The following is an 8,794-nucleotide window of genomic DNA, read 5'->3' as shown; positions in this document are numbered from 1 at the left end:
GGAGAAAATCGAAGAGGGGGATCGGAGGAGGAAGAGGTAAAAAAAAATAATATAGCAAATGGATGGAGGCTGCCTGGAATCGCAGCCGGTTCCGCTGCAGCCTCCTGCCAAAATCCGCTAAACAGGCAAGTTTAGATCCCCCCCATAGCCCCGTCCAGCGGCCCTTCACGGTCTCATCTTCCTCTCCCACGGCCCAGGCTCCGTCTGGCCGGAGCTGAAGTCCCTCCTTTTTGCCTCCTTCCGCCCCTCCCCCTTCCCTAATTATGTACAAAACACTTCTTAGAATAAAATGGCCAGGCTAGGGCCCCTCCCTGCTTTCCTCTTCCCCATTCATCCGCTCCAGACCGCTCCAAGCCCCTCCCCCGGCGGCAAGCCCAGCCTCCCGCTTCCCTCCTGGAGCCCTTTTCATTTTTATTTCTAACCCCCTCTCCATTCTCCCTGCTGCTTCTGCTCCTTCCCCCGATGGCTACGAACTGAGCAGCAGAAGAGAGACGGGGGGCACAGGAATAAGGAAAGGGAAAAAAAAAAAAAAAAAAAAAGCAAGGAAGAGGGGGGAAAAAAAGGATTTTTTTTTACTTTTTTTTTTTTTTTTTTGCCTCTGCCCTTAATGCCCGCGATCTGGATCAAGGAAGGGGATTTTCTGTCTGAGCATGAAAAGGACTGCTAGAGCCCCAGGATTTTCACGCCTGCATTATCAGCCCCGCACCCAGTATGCGAGCTGGACAGAGAAGCTCTCCCACAAGTTCCTACCGAGCCGAATAAAAGCCACGGGCGACCAGATCTCCGTCAGAGAGGGACATTAGCACCAGGTAAGGCGAGCGCTGCGCTGCGGCTGCAGCGATGCCCGGCCCCGCCGCGGGCCCCCCCCGCGCTCCCCGTCCTGCCTCCGCCGCGTTGTGTAACGCGCCCGCGGTCCCTCTCCGCCCTCCGCCGCGGACACGTTCGCCTCTGCCTTGCACCGCCGCCGTGGGCAGCGCGGAGTTACGGAGAAGGGGGGGGTGGGTGGCAGAAGTCCTGTAGCCCCGTCAGCTATTTGTGTGTGCTGGGCGAGATTCGCTGGCGCTGGGAAGACTGGGGGCACTGGGAAAAACGCAGCCCCTGGAGGATGCCCGGCAAGGGGCGTTCAGCCCCCGACTCGGCTGGGCTGGCGGCGAGGTGGGGGTGGGAGGTAGCCAGGCTCCATCTGTATTCCGGAGTATCGGTACACCCCGGAGCGGGGGGGGGATCATCCCCAAGGAGATGGTGTCATCTCCACTTCATCCGCTGCTCCGTTTTCTCGAGTGACAAGCAAATCGCGGAGGAAAAAGAAAAGTCTGTCGCCTTGAATCCCACACTGGGCTGATTGCTTCTACTTCTGGTGGGGACTGGGAGGTAGCGGCAGAGCCGGGGGCGGGCAGCGATGGCGGGGGGCCTGCATCCCACAGCGCAGGAGATTGGTTTTTCCCTGCTCAGCTCTCAGCGCTGCTTGAGAGGCTGCTGTGGAGCATAACTTTGCATTTTCCAGTCCATGGGGAATAGGGGGACAGGGGACATCCCCACGCCATTGCATCATTGCCAAGGTCCAGCACAGCGTGGGTCTGAAGACCCAGTGATGTTCTGAAGTGAGGAGGGCTGAAGGTGTCCGTGTGTTTTGGCATTGGAGAGTCCCTCTGTGTTTTTACCTGGGAGTGGGGAAGAGGAAGGAATGTCACTTCTTAGATGCAGTCTCTCCTCTTCGTGGAGAGAGAAACAAGCTGCAGATGAAATGCTGGCAGTTGTTTTGTATTAATTTAGCCTGGTGATTGACATCTGCACTGGGTAGGACAGAAGGGTCCTTCATCCTTTCCTCTGGCTGCTCATCTGGGTGCATAATAATAATTTGTGCATGGCAGTAAAGCTGTTTTCTCAGGAGTTGTGGAGAAGTATTTAGGAGATCATGAGAGGTGGAGGTAGGAAGTAAAGAGGAGACAAGGCTTTGGTGCAAGAAATTGGAAAGGATTTACTTTTTTTTTTTTTTTAATACCTTATAAAGGAAAAATACCAGATCTGCTTGTGAGTAACGGACAAATCCAGGCTCTCTCCCTCCCACACACTACACAGACCAGCAGCCGTGGTCTCCTTCACATGCATGTACATGCTAACACACAACACACATGCTGTTGAACTTGCACAGTCCACCTCGTGCTTGAACACAGCTCCTGGGTCTGGCTCTCACAAGATCCAAGCACCTACTCCTGCTGTGCAGCCCCGCAGCTCCCCCGCACGCAGACACACAGCCTGGATCTACACACCAACACGCACTGACTGCATTGATATTCTTACTATGGGAATCAAACATTCAGCTGTTCCCGTGAGCATACACATGCTGTCTCCTTTGCAGGTAGTCTTCTCCCTTGCAGTGTGTTCCAAACATTGATTTGGGGTTTGTCTGTCTCCAAAGCCCTCTGCGACTCAGCAGAAAAAGCCTGCTACACTTTGTGTGCCTACCTTTGTTTTACTGCTCTTTGCGTGTTCCCTGAACTCAGTCATGGTTTCACTCCTGGAAAGGCAGACAAGCTTCAGACAGGGGAGGGGGAGGAACGGCTGGGGGGAGCAGTGTCAAGCCCATACCCATAATGTTCCCTCTGATCAAGAGTTGGAAACTGGAAGTATTGGGGAGTGATCTGCTGGAGTTATGGTGTTTTTTTTCCCTGCGTGAGGACGTATGTGGGCAAAACCACATCTGTAGCTTGAACACACACAGTGCAAGGCTGCACTTCAGTCCTCTTCTGACTCGGAGCAAGACCCTCCCATCCCCAGACTACAAATGCTCCTGTGTCTCTGCTAGTCCCTTCCACCAGAAACAGCACAGCGTGTGCAGGAGAGATGATAACACTGGTGTTAGATGCATTCAAACAACACCCCCCTCTGACCTTCCTTCCTTTCCTCTATTTCCACAGGGCCTAGTCCTCCAAGAGCAGGAATATGATGAGGCTGACTAAAGTCTGTGCTAAAACTTTGAAAAGGAGGAACATATGGTATAATTGGGTTGTTATAGGTAAAAAGGGTCCCAAAAGAGATGAGGGAGAGTTTACCTGTGCTCCTGCCTCACCTCCCCTATTTACTACACTGCAAGTATGTGTAAGGCTGATGCTAAACACTACGTGGAATGGAGCTGGCAGCAGGCAGGGATCACTGCTGTCTGCGGAACAGAAGCAGTTCAGAGCCAAATCCTTGCGTGTCTGCTCGGGGGGCACCACTCCCAGAGCACTGCAGGAGCTGATCCTAGCCGGGCACCCCCCCATCCTGCCCGCCTCCAGGAAAATGGATGTGGCTTTCTAGGCTTTACCCCGGGCTCTCTCTCGACGCTGTGTTTGCAGCTGCTGCAGAGATGTTAAGAAAGCAGGAGAAAAAAAATCATTAAAACCCCCAAATTAATAAAGATCAGAAATGGGGTGCAGAGCCCCCCAGCACCCCGAGGCAGCACATTGGCAGGCAAAAACCGGTGTTGGGGGGGGAGGAGAGAGGTCTACAACGGTTGCCCCCCCCCCCCCCCAGAGAAGGACTCCGCGGGCGCGGGCCTCTCCGCGGGCGCGGGGCGCGCGGCTCCGCCCTGCCCCAGGAGGGGGCGCTGTGGCTCCACGCAGCGCCGGGAGGTGCGCGGAGCAGCGCGGAGCCGAGCGGGGACCGGCTGCCTCCCACCCCCCCAGCCCCGGCATCGCGGAGCCGGAGCCAAGAGCTAATAATAACCCGGGGGCGGGAGAGGGGGAAGGCTCAGCACCCACCGGGCGCGCTCTGCGCCGGGAGCCCAGGTGCAGCTGAATGGGGCTGGGCCGGATCCTTCCCCGCTGCAATCCCGCGGGTGCGTAAGGAAACTCTGCTGAGGATCCGGCCTGATAACATGCAGGAATCTTTTACCCAGTGATGAAATGCAGCTACTTCTGGGACCGAGCCCAGCAGCTTTTTCGTGCCAGCAAATACTACAGGGGAAGTGAAAAATCACTTCATGCATTGAAAGTGCAGAGATGAACTTAGTGAGGCAGAATATAAATTATCCAGAGCTAGGTAGTTTGTGCCCTGTGGTTTGATTTACACCATCCCTCTTGCAAAAGTATCATGAGATTTTTAACAACAGTAAGGACCTTGGCCCGTTTCCTTCCAGGCCACACAGAGCAGCCTCCCAGAAAGCAAGAATACCCATGTACAGGGAGACCTGCCTTCTAAATAGCCCCATGGACCATGGGCTGATCCTGCAGTTCTTCCTCTTGCCTGGAAGATGGCTGCTGCCCAAAGCAGGATATTGAGGTACCAAATGGTGCTGAGCTGAGTCAGGACAGAGCATCTCCTCCCAGATAGATGTTTTACCCCAGGGTGTTCTTGGATGCCAGGGGAGGTTTATCCCTGCTCACTGTGCCCTGCCATATCCAGCCAACCTGCTGGGCCCAAGGTGCAGCTTGTCATCAGCACAGGGAAGGGAAATATGACTCAAGGGCTGGGGAAGGAATCTGGATATATCTGCTGGGTTCTTCTACTTGGAGAGAGTCAAACATAGGCATAGCTGGGCCAGACAAACCAGGTGACATTCACCAAGATTGGAGTGTGTGGTAGTTGTGGCTGACTTGATGGGCTAAGTTATATTTATTTCAGAGGAGAAAAAAGCGTCAGGAGTAGTGGGAGGGAGGAAAAGGAGAGCAGAAATCAGAGGAACAGCTGATTTAGACTGAGCCAAAGACAACTGAAGAACTCAAGTTTACTTCAGGGATGCGGGATCAGATCCTAAGTGAAGGTGGCATAAATTGGACATAAATATTTCATTTTGAAAAGGAGCTAAGAGTCAGAACCAGGATTCCCTCTGCAGTTGGGTTGGGGAGCTCAACACAACAAGTCCAAACCTTTGCAGCCCCTCCTCTCAGTGAGCTGTTTTCTTGCAGCCTTGAGGCAGGACCTGCCAGCAGCATCACAGGAGCGCGAGCAAGATGCTTATTTATTTTTGCTATTTGTTCTTCTGAAGTCATGTGCTCTACATCCATTTTATTGTTGCCTACAAGGTGCAGCTGCCAGAGCTTAGCTATGCACACACTGCAGCTGTGGCTGCTGACAGGCCCGCTGGGTGACAGAGGTACCCAGGGTGGCACCAGTGCCCCCGTGGCTCTGCTGATGGCACATCTTGAGGTGCTGACATAGTGTTCCCCAATGCTCAAACTCTCCCACACAACTCCCTGCTCCTATTTCAGAAAAAAACACAACAACTACTTGCACTGCTGATGGATCACCTCTTGCGCTGGCAATAGAAATAACACTAAGTCAGAGCAGCAGCAACTGATCGGAGGAAATAATCTAAAACAGCTTCAAATGCTGGCCTCCAGAGGAGGACAGAGTGAATAGCCTTTGCCAGACACATACTGTTATTGCTCACTGTTTATATTGGTGATAGAAAGGCTGGGCAGAGGTAGGAACTCAGGTGCCAGGAGCACCCATAAGGCTTTAAATCCCTAGAACGAATTCTCTCTGTGTGGTAGCAGAGTTCGATGGAGTGTTGGCATCACTGTGACATCTTTCCTCTCAGAGGTTCACAAATTGCAACAAAGCCAGCTCTGGGCTGACACCAAGCAATGATACAGAAGCTTGCAAACCAAGCTATGAGAGGTTCTCACACATAAGCTCCAGAAAAGAACAATTTGCTCCAGCAGAGCTTTTTGTTGGAAATCAAAACAGAATATAGGAGCAGAGGGAGCTCTAGCACTCCATCCATTCTCCTGTACTCTGCTGGAAATTGGGTAGTAGCTCTGGTTCTTGCAGTCTCTTCATGCTTGGGACCTGTCTCATGGCTATCCTGATAGGAAGTGCACTCTCTCACTTGTTTTTTGTTAAAGACAAAGCCCGGAGCCTTACGGCAGATCTTCTTATAGCTTGGGCTTTTGTATCTGTGCATATTACAGCTGAAACAGGTTGTACAGCGAGTACCTGTGAAAAGCTTGGAGCCACTTGCTATAAATCACCACAGCCCATTGAAGCCAGGGGACTTAACTGGCTTCATGGTGAGTGAGGATCTCTTTCTTCCCTGGCCTACTCTCTGCTGTGTCCATCATGGTTTTGGATGCAGCTTTGGCCAGAAGTCCTGAGTCTGCACAACTGATCTCATTTAGCCCTCTTTTTACCCTGCTGGAGCTGTGTATGAGGTTGTCAGATTCATTGCTAACACTGGAGACCTTTCTGGTAATTTATCCTTGCAGTTGTGGATACTGACTTGCTAAGCAAGGTGCACGATGGGGAGGGTGAGCTTTAAAACCATTGTCTTGTGCAGACAGTTCCTTCCAGGTGTGGCTGCCAGGATCAGAAGAACAAATAAAATAAGTTTGTTCAATAGTTCTGAGCAATAATTAGAAAATTACAAAGAAACTAAAGCAAACCAAGGAAGGATGGAAGGAAATGCAGTGTAACCCTAGGGAAGGTGCTGAAAGTTCAGAACAGGCAGGAGAATGAGGACAAGGAAGTGTGAATCTTTAGCTGAACTTCTGAGATCAGTGGAATAAACAGCAGTGATGCAGGATCCAAGTGCTGGAGCAGCCTGGCTGCTTTCAGCATGTGACTGCTCTTCAGGCAGGTACAGATGGTGAGCGGGTGAGCAAAGTCCTCTGACATATGCTGGGGTACATATGTGGCTCTGGGTCCCTCCTGGCTCAGACCACCTCCTCACCTTGAATATTGAGGATGCCAGAGTTATTCCAGGCCTTTCTTGCACTGCTCTGTGCTGGGAGAGATTTGTAGTCAAAATTAAAAGTGTGTTTTGAGGGAGCAGGGAGAGCTTAGGAAGTACAAGGTGAGACTGAACAATGCTGGAGAAATACTGAGGAAGTCAAAGGCAAGAACTAACAAAGATAGCATAACGTTTGTGCTAAACTTGTGAAAGGAGATAAAAAAGCAGCAACCAGGATACATGTAATGTAGCCTTAAGACGAGCAGCTATTTCTAGAATTGCTTGTGTCATGTCGTCCAAATTCAGAGTTGCTTCTGCAAAACAACTCCAGGCTCTGCTGTGTTATGCCTGAGAATGCTGATAATGTGTTTATCTGCCATTTCCACTCTCCTAGAAGAGAACTATAAAGTATTTGAAAATGATAGTGGGTTGCTGTACCATATTTTAGGCCAGTGAATAGATTAATCTAATTAGCGAGGGAAAACCCACCAATTAGGATTCTCCCACAGTATTTATATGATGCTGGCTTAAAGTAACCCAATAGTGGTAGTTTCAGTTCTCATAGGTATCTTGATAAAATCCGTTTTGTTCATTTAGAGACACATGTATCAATCCTCTCATTTGCTTCTTGGAGAAGAGTTAATGATGAGTACGGTGATTGGAACTGGAAGTGTTGCTGTGCTATCTGCTAGAGATGTGGAAGGAGTTTTGGTGATGGAGCTGAATAGGACTGGGAAAAACTGAAAAGTGGTCTAACCAAAAGAGTTTGGACATTGAAAGGATCAGGAAGGTGTGGATGAGTGTTGTCAATCCTGGGATAACTGTCATGTGCAATGTCACCAGGAAGCTCCCTTGGATAGGCTTGTTTCTTCATGGAGTCCTTTTATGCTTTTGGTTTTCATAATATTCTGTACCACTGGAACTGGTTATGAGTTGTGTGCAAAAGTATTTTGCTTGGGATTTTTTAGATCTGATACCACAGAATTTCCTTGGCCAACTTTCTGTAGGATGAGGAGGACTATTTCTCAGTGTCCATTTCTGCCCTATTTGTAACTGGAAGGACTTCAGCTGTTTGCATAGCATGGGGCCCTCACTGCTGCAGGATATGTAATTGAGTGCTCAGATATTGCTCAAAAATGACAAATACAGGTTTGCTTTCAAACATGTGCTCAAGTACTGCTGACCCAGTGCAATCATGACTGCAAAGGGCCTGATCCTGCAATCTGAATCACACAGACACATTTTTAATTAGAGCCCCGTGGACATAATGAAACCTGTTTCCAGGATCAAAGTCTAAGCAACAGCAAATCCATACACATGCTGAGTGCAGAGTGAATCATGTTTATGATCCATTGGAGTTCAGCTTCTTTGTTCCAAGATGCTGGTCAGGAAGGCAGAAGAAATATTCCCTGGGACATAATAAAAAATAACTCATCATCAGAGGGAGAATCAATGGAGATTGATGGCAAATTAGATAGATTCTTGAGACATTAAAAGGAAGGATGGAAAATAGAAGTGATATAATAATTGAGCCGTATTAATATCTTTTAAATTGCTTTACAAATATTAACAAGTTAAATAAGGAAAGCCTGGAAATAATAGTTGATCTAGTCTGGGAAAGCTAGGAGTAAGAAGGGACATTTGGATTCCAGTACAAAAGTATCTGAAGGTTAGAATGAAAAGTGATCAGAAATATTTTAACACTTTGATGGTACGAGAACAAGGGGACACATCAAAATTAAAGGGCACAACTTTTAAAGCAAATGAAAAGGAAATAGTCCTTTCTTCAGAGTATAGTGAAGCCACACAATTCCCTGCTGCAGGATGTCGCTGAGATGAAAGTCTGGATGGATTTGAAGTGTAAAAGGCTTCATAACTTTGTAGCAATTAATAACATTTGCAGCTCTGAAATCTGGGACAATGGTAATCAGATCTCATGCTTCAAAGCAAAAGCTGACCATCTCCTGAGGTCAGGAAGGACATTTTCTCTCTATGTAGAAAGAACATAATATGGCTGGCCAGGTAATATGACTGGATATGGTCGATCCTGCTAGAAGCTAAGTCAGCAAGAGATTAGCAAATTGCTTCAGTGGGTGCTGGATTAAGGTATTATAAAAAGGTTTTCATCAATGCCAGACA

General features: G+C 49.2%; 1 protein-coding gene across 1 annotated transcript in view; it reads left to right on the top strand.

The window, feature by feature from the left end:
- Window positions 1-362: 362 nt before the first annotated feature.
- BRINP1 (BMP/retinoic acid inducible neural specific 1) overlaps window positions 363-8,794 on the top strand; it is an 86,802-nt gene continuing 78,370 nt past the window's right edge. Inside the window, exon 1 of the mRNA XM_051636916.1 lies at window positions 363-809. The gene's annotated coding sequence lies outside the window, so the exon portion shown is untranslated. The remainder of the gene's footprint in view (window positions 810-8,794) is intronic.

This window comes from Apus apus, chromosome 19, assembly GCF_020740795.1.
Source record: "Apus apus isolate bApuApu2 chromosome 19, bApuApu2.pri.cur, whole genome shotgun sequence".
Taxonomy (NCBI): domain Eukaryota; kingdom Metazoa; phylum Chordata; class Aves; order Apodiformes; family Apodidae; genus Apus; species Apus apus.
Note: the sequence above shows the minus strand (reverse complement) of the source record. Positions and strands in the feature narration are given on the sequence as shown.